Genomic DNA, 11,740 nt, shown 5'->3' with positions numbered 1-11,740 from the left:
CCTAGTGTCACTAAGAAATTTACAGGATCACCAAGCGGTACCGATAACAAACGAGGAAATCAAATAAACTACGAATTTATGAGATTCTCACCATCAAATTCATGAACAAAGACTATAACATGAGAAATCCAAGGAACATCTTCATGGGCGTAACTATAAATAAATAAATAAAATTATTGAACCAACACCACAAATTCCACCATCTACAATAATATAACAAATCAGAAACATACATCTTGCAGAAAAAACCTACAAAAGAACACATTGTCAATAAAAAAATGATTTATGAAGATTCATCGGAAGCAAAACACCAGACCTACAGCAGCGCAAGAAGGCAAACCAGGAACCCAATATCAGAAAACGTCAGATCTTCAAGTTAAATAGCCAGAAAAAGATTAAACAGAGGAATCACATCAAATTCTGTGACAGTGGATAGAGGCCAAAGAGAACGCGATCCAATACCTGAGAGTGAGATCTTCGATTCCGATGCGTTTCTCCTCCTCTGTTCGCACCGAGGGTCGAAACCTGAAACGGAACCAAACTCGAGTAGGGAACTCGAAACGATAGGAGCGACAGGCGAGCAAGGGGGCGGGCCGAACGCAGCGACGCGAGAGGAGCGAATAGGATTTAGGGTTTTGGGTAGAGAGGTCGGGTTTTTCTTCGTCGGTGTGCTTCGCCTCAGCAGATTTGTCAAGTTCCAGTTTTCTCCCTTCTCCATGGACCTTCTCCTTCCCCTCCGACGGATCTAACTCGTCTCTAAATAGCTTGTTCTTGAGGATGACCTCCTCGACGGCTGCTCTGAGCTCCACAGCGCCTTCCTCTCGGATTCCTTGAGATCCGACAAGAAGTTGCTCTCCTCCCTGAAGGACAAGGCCTTCTCCACAACCAGACCACCCTTCTCGTTCTTCACCTCTACTGCAGTCGCATCCTTCTCTGCTTCCTTTTCAACCACAACGGAAGCTCGAATTTAGAATCAGCCGCGCGATTTTGGGAGAGGCGGGATTTTGTAGGATTTTGTTTCGTTTCGGCCACGGTGGAAGATGAACAGTGAAACTCCTCGCCACGTCGGCTATCGCGCACGGAGTCGCGTAAACTCATCGCGCAGGATATCATTCCTGTATATATATATATATATATATATGAGATACAAAATTAATTATTCATTTAAAGAGTAGTTGATATGCTTCTTCTCTTTTAAATATTAGTAGATGATGTGAGTACTTGCTCAAGTCAATATGTATAGATAAAGATGGAAAATTTTAAATATTCCCAAAGCTCCATCCTCATCTCTCATGCATGTTGATGCAATCAACCTTAGATCAAAGTTGATCAAATTTGATTTGAATGCTAACTATTATTGAAATCTTAATTTCTATAACAGAAATCCTAATTACTATAATAAATCCTAAAAGACACCTTAAACTCTAATTCCAGAGTTTAGAGTCCATCACTTGATCGATACACTCAATCAATCAACTAATACTCATGTTTCAGTCTTATCAAGACTAAATTCTTATCTTGTCTAGTATCCGATTAATCTCAACCATCAGAATTTTCTTTGCTTAGCATCTGATCAATCTTGACATGCTGAAACTTCTCGTTGCTCAACATCGAGTGAACCTTGATTTGTTGGTACTTCATCGTTGTCTGACATCTGATCAATTTTGACTTGTCAGGACATCCATCATCATCAAGTGTCCGGTCTTTCATGACACACTTGAACTTTACTTTTCATGCTAAGTGTCCAGTCCTTTATGACGTACTTGGACTTCATTTCTCATGTCAATTTCCTGTTGGACTTCCAATCGCTAAATGCTCCATCAACCATGACCTACTGGAACTTCTTATCTTTGTGCCAACTTTCTATTGGTTTTCTCATCACCAAGTGTCTGGTCAAGCATGAGCCATTTGGATTTTTCTCGTCTCATGCCAACGCCACGTTGGACTTTTAACATCGTCAAGTATTCAGTTAATTTTGATCTACTCGACGTCTCATTTTACCATCTACATATTACTCAAATATCGAAATCCAGATCGAATCAACTCGAACTTAGTTAATCCGATCAACCTTGATCCAAAATAGATTTCATCGACAATCTCTCTTTTCAATAATCTCTTTTTTATTAGACATTTCACCTAATTAACAAATATATTAATCAAATATCGAAATCCAATTTGAACCACTCGAATTTGATCAACCTTAACTATAGATCGATTACACCAATATTTACTATATAATCTTGTCCCTCTAATCCTCACCATCCACCTCTAACATTTTAAGCACCCCACCAACACTCATCCTGAATCTCAATGAGGTGCGCACGTACTGCTAAAGGTTTCATTGTCAATCTTTGGTTGAGCCATAGGAGTGAAGACGCTCCGAGGAAGGTTTTGGACACCATTTGCAACTTCAGAATGGGAAATGCATGAGATTGAGGGGGTAAGGTTCGCATCTCACACGCCATCTATGAGGTGGATAAGGAATTTATAGCATCGCAGATGATTCTGTGATTAACATTGAGTTTTTTCTAACCTACGAACGTGATTTTAATGTTCCAAACACCCAAACCACATGGTCGATAATAAAATCTAAAATTATGTAGATTAACCATCTAAAATCGCTCATAGAATTAGCAATGTCATCTTAGAGCATGATATCTTCCTACAAACAACATCTAATTCTAGTGTTGGAGTTGCACAAACAACATCTAAAATCTCCCCTTTGAGTGCCTCCACCTATAAAAACCTCATTGATGTATACTTTGTCGAGAAAAGGGAGAAAGCTGCAAACTTACAGTGCCAACTTGTAGCATAGTTCTTAATATTTTTCTGTTCTTTATTTCATTTTTATTGTTTGTTTTAGTCGTCTGCTCTGTTTCTTAATCTGCTTCTGTTCCAAATTCTAAGTTCTTGTCTTCTAGTAGTTAATTGCTTTGGCTAGTCATCTAGTAGTTAAATAGTTTGATTTAATTTTTATTGTTAGTTTTAGTCATCTGCTCTGTTTCTTAATTTGCTTCTGTTCCAAATTCTCTGTTTGTTTTAATTATCTCTGTAGCTTATTATCTATCGTTACATCGTCTCTTAATTTTCTATCATTACATTGTCGTTGAGTAGGTTTTCGTCTGGTAAATGAAAACTGTATCTTTTTGAAGCATAACACCTTTTCATAAACAAACGAAGCATTAATAGTTTGTACATATAGAAGCTTGTGTGTAGTGGTTGATTTAATATTAATTTTCAAAAAATATAATTACTATATTTGAAATAAAAAAAAGTACAAGATGTTAGATATAAAAATTTTAAATATTAAATTAGATCTAAAACATTGTGTTAAAATTAATTTTAAATAACGATTTGTCTTTGAATACCATGATGGGTTCTCTAACTAAAATCAACAATCTATCATTACTTCATTTCTTGTGTGGATGATTAAAACGTTAAAAATCTTAACATCTTAAATAAATTCTAGAGCGTAACATGTATGGAGGGTTGTTTTTCCTTGTGATATAATTCAATCAACTTCTAAATGAATTTTTAAGAAAATGAAACAAGGGAAAACATAACAAAAATATGATCATATGAATTGTCAATCCTTAATCATCTTATCAAGACACAGTCGTTCCAAATACATGCGAACTTGATACTTTTGTGATAGAATGTTCTTAGCAAAGTTCCAGAAAACATTTCATATATATATTTTTAAAAGAAATTGATACTATTAAAATAATAAAATCTTGTCAACACAGTGCAAAAATAATGAAATTAAAATCTTGCAGGTAGCAACTCCTTCAACTAGTATTCTAGTTTCATAAATCTATAAATTCATATAAATATATAGTCACAAGATAAATTATAGATTACACTATATACATACATCAATGTTTGACTGTTTGTAAAATTTACTTGTACCAAGTTAAATATGATAACAAACATAAGCAAATTGCACTCTTGCATATACTATAACAAATTAACGAGGGTAATTTTGTGACCACATGACTTCCTTCTCAAAGCTATAATTTCTAGAATTTTCTTCATTTTTCTGATCCACCAATTCTGAAGACGAGTAAGATGACATTAAACATTCAATTTCCTCATTGCCTTCTGGAATACAAGCTCTTTTCTTTTTCATTCTTGCCTTTATCATGCCTTGCAATTTATACTCAACTTCCTTCATTGGTAGGTCTTTCCACGCCTTTTAAACTTAGACATATTTTTATCAAATTACTTATTTCAAGAAGCTCTTGCTCTGTTCCTTCTTGCAAAATACGATCTTCTACAAGATCAAATAACATGTTCTCTCTTGTTGCTTGAAGGAAATTCATTGTTAGATTTTGTTGCAATCCACTTTTGGTTGAGTAGGAAGGTTTCTTTCCAGTTAAAATCTCAAGAAGAATAACACCAAAGCTATAAACATCACTCTTCTCTATCAATTGACTAGTTTGATAATACTCCGGATCTAAGTATCCAAAGGTACCATGTATGGCAGTAACAATGTGTGTTTGATCAAGAGGAATAAATCTTGATGCTCCAAAGTCTGATACCTTTGCTTTAAAAGTATCATCTAAAAGAATATTAGATGACTTGACATCTCTATGAAAAATAGATATAGAAGCAGCTGAGTGTAGATAAGTAAGTGCTCCTGCAGATTCTGTGACAATTCTAAGACGATCATTCCATGATAATTTAGATTCACCTTGTGAAATATGAAGATGATCTGAAAGGGTTCCATTGGAGACAAATTCATAAACCAATAAAGGAACATCGGTTTCCAAGCAACACCCTAATAGCTTGACCACATTCCTATGACTTATCTGAGAAAGAACTGCAACTTCATTTATGAATTGGTCAATCTCACTCTTTTTAATAAATTTTGATTTTTTTATAGCAACAACTCGTTGATCTGATAGAATTGCTTTGTAAACAGTTCCATGTCCTCCCCTTCCGAGTATTCTAGTTTCATCAAAATTATTTGTTGCCTTTTCTATTTCTTCTAAAGAAAATATATTTATTTTCTCATCAGCATGTTCATTTGTGAAGATTAATTGTTGAAGCAATAAACCAGGATTCTCATGAAAATTCCTTTGTCTCATTCTCTTTTGATTCCGTGACTTCCATTTTCTTTTTAGGATAACCCATGTTATAGATAAAAGCAATAGGCCGGATCCAATGCTTGCACCAAGGAAGACCCCTGCATCATATATATATCAATATACATTTCTGTCAACTATAATAACTTTTTTTTCTAGTCATGTTTAATCATATATGTCTAAGTATTTATTTCATTTGTAGTGTTATTTTTATTTATTTTATCAGATAATGACATAAAATCTCAACAAAAAAATAATATATTCTACTTTGTTGGAGTCTTACCTAATAAAAGAATATTCCTTCTGCTCGCCCGATTTGCTTCATATTGAGGATCTTCTGATATTACCAAACAGAAAATATGTCAAGAACTCTCACATCTAACTTATATATTATTATTTTACTAAATTTGCATTGATATAAAAGAATAGTTCAAATTCGAATGCAAGAAAGGTTAATACAAAAGTAGGAAATTTAATTAGTACTAAGAACTATATATATATATATATATATATATATATATATATATATATATATATATATTTTGAACAAACAGGGACCATAGTCAAATCTAAATGCTTCTTCCTTATTATAATTGTGCATGTATTATGTATTCTAATTAACATCTATAACTTTTTCTTTCACATATCTAAAATTCACATAGTATATATGTATCGATCTTAAACAGAGTGAGAAAGGATGCATTTAATCGATACCTTTACATCCATCATGGAGGTAAGGATTTCCAATGTAGCCATCTGAGCAGTTGCATCGGTAACCCACATCTTGAGTATTTCCTGTGCCATTCACATTTAAACATATGCTATGTGCATCAATACATGCGAAGGTGGTCTTGTCTTTTGCAGCGTCATCGCAAGATTGGTGGTCTATTACCCAATTAGTGATCGTATGCTCTTTGGAGGAAGTGTAACTTGAATGTCTATATGGAAAGTAACCATAATAATTATCATCAGGAGTATTGTACTCCAATTGCCCTTTCAGCAATGAAATTTTGCTCACTACATAATAGTCTTCAAATAGGAGAGTTGGAGGGTGGGAGGTCACATTGCATGTTAGAACAAAGCCTTCGCCTCGATAACAGCCCTTTGTTAGCCCAAAGGGAAAGAAAATTGTAATATCTCCACATTCTGTTTGACAATCATTTGTTAGCCCTTTGTTAGCGAGGGAGGCCATCATTCCAGTTCTATTCTTATAACTTGCAAAGTTGTGGAGGTCATCATAATCATAAGACTCCCTATCGTATATGAAAGCTATGATGCTAGAGGTACTAGTGTTCATCGTAGTATGCTCATTCTCATTGCGTCGAGTTAAGTTAATAGCCCATGAAATCTGGTTAGATTTCACATTATACAAATATATTCTGCAATATCCATTGCCGGACTTATATCCATCGTCGATAGTTGAAGTATTGGTAGTGGAGCATATTGAAGAACAAGCATCTATTTCACCGGTAGAAACAACATCAACAATTTTGGCAGTAGCACTACAACCGGCCACATACAAATTGTTATAGCTCACATATTCGTATGATCTTTCAGAGTAAGCAGAAATTAAGTTAAAAGAGAGAGACAAATTCTTAAGATTGATCAATGTTGCATTGGTGTGTGAATTCATATTCAATGTGACATATGGTGATTCTATATAAACTACACCCTTCTCCATGTCAAAATTCCTTACTTGGATGGTGCCATCCCCCAAGAGTAACTTCGGAGGATCAAAGTTAGACGCACATGTAAGATTAAATCCAACTGCATAGAAACAACCATCGCCAATGCCAAAAGGATATTCAATCTTTATATCACCGCATGTTTTGGAACAGTTGGAAGGAAGAATAAAATTCTGATTTTCCATTGCCCAAATTGTGAAACCCTCCATTGATATCAATAATGTAGTTAGTAGCAGCAATCGGTGGGCGAATCCCATTTTATTGTCCTACAAATCAGCTATCAATAGAAGTATATGATTAATGAATTAATAGAGTTAAATGATTGATAAATCATATTATATCTAAACCAAGTACTCCAATACAAAACACGTAATTCATGTACAAGAATAATCTTGTAAGTACGTAATTGATCAAGAGATTGCAATATGTTTATTCTCTTCCCAAACGGAATATTAATAGTCACGCTCTTGTGATATAAAACAAAGAAAATGTAATTAATTTGGTTGGAATACATTTTAGAAAAAAAATAATCAAAAATCGAAAAATGCAATGAATGCTTAAGAAATTAGAAAAAATAAGTTGTTTTTATTTTTTTAAAACCAAATAATAAGTTTGTCTCATCTTCTCACTAATTCATATGTGATTCGATTCAAATTATTTTTCAAACTGCTTTTATAGCTACTCAATTCAATCAGCTAAACTCATCAAGTAATATATGGAGTTCATATCAATTTAATTGGTCTATTTCAATCAGCAACTCAATTCAATCAGCTAAACTCATCAAGTAAGTCAACAAATAGAGAGAGGTTTATCACTACATGAGCCGATAAGTCTATCTATCTTAACTCACCATTAAATGCACTTGAGAACTCATTAATTTGATATGTCCAATTATAAGTCTAAAAATGCTAAGACTTCACTAAATAATTAAGTGCACACATTATAAGTGAAATTGTTAATTTTATTGGGCAAAGAATGAGGCTCCCCCTCCATTTGATTTTACCTATCCATTATCTCTTTCGGTTAATTTATTTACTTCAACTATAAATTTAAGATGAAGAAATTTTGTATGCAATAGAGGTGAAATAAAGTTTTCCAATTTTTAAATATTCTTTAAAATGAATCATTATATTCTTCTTCAAGTTATTTATCCAAAATAAAATTAAAATCATTAAAGGATTCTATTTGCATGTACTAACATAGTCATAGATTAAATAAATATCGATTCATTAAGACACTGAGGATCAAGGATAAAGTACTGACCTTTGACTATGTTAGATATCAAAATTGGCAGCCAACTTATTTGGTTGATTGTAGCCTCTTTTCTCTAAGCAATTGCACAATCATACTGTAAGATATAACTTCCTTATATAGAGAGAGTCTTGTGCTGTGGAATTCATATTGGCCACCGAATAAGAATTAAACAATTTCAATGAAAAATAATTCTTTAGAAGAATAGTCAAAGGATATGTAACATGATCACCGTCCAATAAACAATAATTCTATACAAAACTTAAGTTCAAAGGATATATGTATAATGATCACTGTCGTTACAATTTAAAAAGTTAATATACAATTCTATAGAAATTAATTTCCTTGTTGACTTTAATTTCCCTCATATCATTAGTTTAGTCTTATACGACGCGTCAAATATATTGCTTTAATCTTATACGCGTCATGAATAATTCAATGTGCTTAATAATGAAATTTCAGTCATATTTGCATTTCATAGAAGAATAGTCTAATGTTATTTTGATAGACTTGTTCGTAGAGTTGACTGACTTGTTAACTAATAAAATTTAGTAAATATAGTTAAAGGTAATTAATTATATATATTATATTTAATTTGGAAAATTTAATTTAGCTATTATTTTTCACACCTCATTTAGGCTCTATACCTTCACTACAAATTATTACAATTATAAAAACTAAGTCGTCTTCTCCTCACAAAAAAAACAAGGGGGTTTGGCCATTGCAAAAGACTCAAGAGACATGATAAAAGCTTCTGTACAGTTTTTTTCATGCAAATTGATTTATTTATTGACTCTTCATTATGACTATATATGATGATACATCTTTAATTTTCCACACATGAATAGTCACATGTTTTTCTGATAGGTTAGTTTTGTAGAGTTTGACTGACTTGTAACTAATTAATACAATTTAGAAAATATGGATCAGGTTAAAAGCTTTCATTTTCAGCACCTCTGTTAGTCATTTGTTCTTCTGGTAGGTTATTTTTTAGAATTGACTAACTTATAAACTAATGCAATAGTTTAGAGAATATAGTTGAGATTAAAGAGTTGTACTTGGAATTGATTTAGCTTTCATTTTCTGCACCTCTATATCAGTCGCTAGATTTGAAGCTTGCTTGGCCAACAAAGACTCTCTCACAATAGAGATGAAAAAAGACATTCAGATGCAAAGTCTTAAACAATAATTTTGAATTTGTCAAATTAGCTGGATAGATATCAAATTCAATCAACAAAAGATCCTAATTGGAAAACCTTCTTAAAGCTAGAAATTACCACTTGAGCACAATGAGCTTAGAAGATTTGAAAATGATTTTGTGCAATCCTAGTGCCCCAAAGCTCACGGATTACTATATAATAACTCTAATGCATACATTTTAGTCAGATTCAATCAATTAAAAAAGGTTTCCCATTGGCTAGATGACCCACCATTGAAAGACAATCTCTATGTTGCTAGTTGACTAGATTTCATTTGTAGTAGATTGTTCAAGTCTCTAGCTATCTATTGCGTGGATATAACTATTTTAATTTGTTCACTTAGAACCTACATTCAGTCAATTAACCAGCCAATCGATGTGCCTAAGTGGTCTCAATTTATTTGTCTTACAACCACTATAAGTCTACATAAAAACTCATAACTAAGTTAGTTGACAAACTACCACTTAGAATATCAATCCCTTAGTTGAAGGCTTCACAACCAAACTCTAAGTAGCCTAACCTTACATAGCAAACAATATATCATTACATGATGTCGCTCAAAAGAAAAAAATATATCAAAGATTACGTTCACATTGATGATCTCTCATGGCTCTCATATTTTTGGGCCTTTAGTTCCCTCGACCTATGTCACCAAGCCATCAAGTGCATTGAGTTCCTCCAGTTTGCTCCATGTCACTCCAATGCATAATTAATGTCATTTGGGATGACAACAAGCTTTGAGTTAACTAGTTGATGCAAGTCGATGAGATATCACAACTTGGTATCTTGATCATGATTTTATTTTTGGACTCAACCCAAAAGACCTCATTCCAATAGAGATATTTTTCATCTTATAAACCCATAATTAATCTTCTTTATGTATTTTCAATGTAGCACTTTAATTGTAATCGCAACATTGCCTATAGAACCAGTTTGTCTACAAGATCCAAAAATCCTAAGGTTGTTTCTCCCGGAGGATCAAGAAAATATCTTGGAAGACCTGGACAATTAGAACACGTACGTATATCGGAACATATGCATGTAACTAGAAACGTTTCTTAAACGGACGTTGGTGTTTCGAAGATCAACTCTATAAAAGGTTGTTCATACGCATGGAATAGGTATGCACACACAAAATTCTGACTTTCCTAAGTCTTGAATCTCCTTCCTCATACAAATCCTAACTTGAGCGGTGGAATGACTTGTTAGAATACATCCTCGGTGTTATTCTAACTCTCTTTTTATTATTTTTCAGATCTCTTTATCTTTTCCGACAACTATCTCCGAAGAACATATATGTTAGCCGATTCATTAGCCGATGGTTTGATCATCTATGATATTTAGTCAAAACATGGACTTATGGACTAATGAAATCTAATAAATTTAATTAAAGTTAATTATATATATATATATATATATATATTACATTGGAACATTCAATCTATCTATCATTTTCACACCTCACATAGGCTCCATATATACCTCCACTACAAATTATTGCCATTATAAAAAATAAGTCTTCTCCTAATAAAAGAAAGTCTACTGCAAAAGAGTCAAGAGGCATGATAGAAGCTTTTGTACAATCAGTATTGTTTCCATTAAATAAATACCAAATTCCACATGTAATTAAGTTGATTTCCTGGTTGACTCTTCTTCATATATATTATTCATTGTATTTATAAATATGATATCCTTAATTTTCCACATAAGAATAGTCAGATGTTCTTCTGATAGGTTAGTTTTAAAGAGTTGACTGACTTGTGAACTAATACAATTTAGAAAATGCAGTAGAGGTTAGAGCTCTCATTTTCAACACCTCTACTAGTTGCTATATTTGTGGCTCTTGTTTGGCCAACAAGGAGAGCCTCTTATAATTATATGAAATAGAGAGGGAAAAAGCATTACAATTATATTCAAAAGTCTAACAATAATTTAAAACATGTCAAATCAGTTGGATATATACCAGATTCAATCAACTAAAGGTCCTTATTAGACCTTGCGTGTTAGTAAGGAGATGAATAATTTTGATCGTTTCGTCTTGATTTCATATTCATCATTTGAATGCATAATGAAAATTTGAAACAAACTCAATAACATGATGCAAATACAACAATTTTATTTGATTCACCACCTCTCAAAATGGCTACGTTTAAGATTTAGTCCTAACGACTATCTCACTCTCATTCTCCTTCTTGGATACCTTTTGGAGGCCATGAAGCCTTTTATAATAAATTTTCACAACAATACAAACAAATACAAAAGATGAAAGCAAATACGATGACAGTAAACTATTTTTCATGAATCATGCTTTGAGCACTTTCTTGTTGATTGAAATTGGCTTTTGTTAATCCGGAAATACAACAACGCTTCGTCCTCAAAAAGCAACGTCATTGATTTGACTCAAAGCCTTCTTTTGTAGGGTTGGATTCATGATTTTCATCTAGCAATCGATTGCTTGTCATCACAAATTGATTATCACATCAGATTTGACCATTCAAATTTGCAGAACGATTCTTTT

The 11,740-nt window shown here is 32.9% G+C and overlaps 1 pseudogene; it reads right to left on the bottom strand.

Annotated features, from left to right (window-relative positions):
- Positions 1 to 3,918: 3,918 nt before the first annotated feature.
- Positions 3,919 to 8,100, bottom strand: LOC141822311 (wall-associated receptor kinase 3-like; annotated as a pseudogene).
- Positions 8,101 to 11,740: the final 3,640 nt, after the last annotated feature.

This window comes from Curcuma longa, chromosome 2, assembly GCF_044706935.1.
Source record: "Curcuma longa cultivar G26 ecotype Majalengka, Jawa Barat chromosome 2, ITB_CL_G26_1.1, whole genome shotgun sequence".
Lineage (NCBI taxonomy): Eukaryota > Viridiplantae > Streptophyta > Magnoliopsida > Zingiberales > Zingiberaceae > Curcuma > Curcuma longa.
Note: the sequence above shows the minus strand (reverse complement) of the source record. Positions and strands in the feature narration are given on the sequence as shown.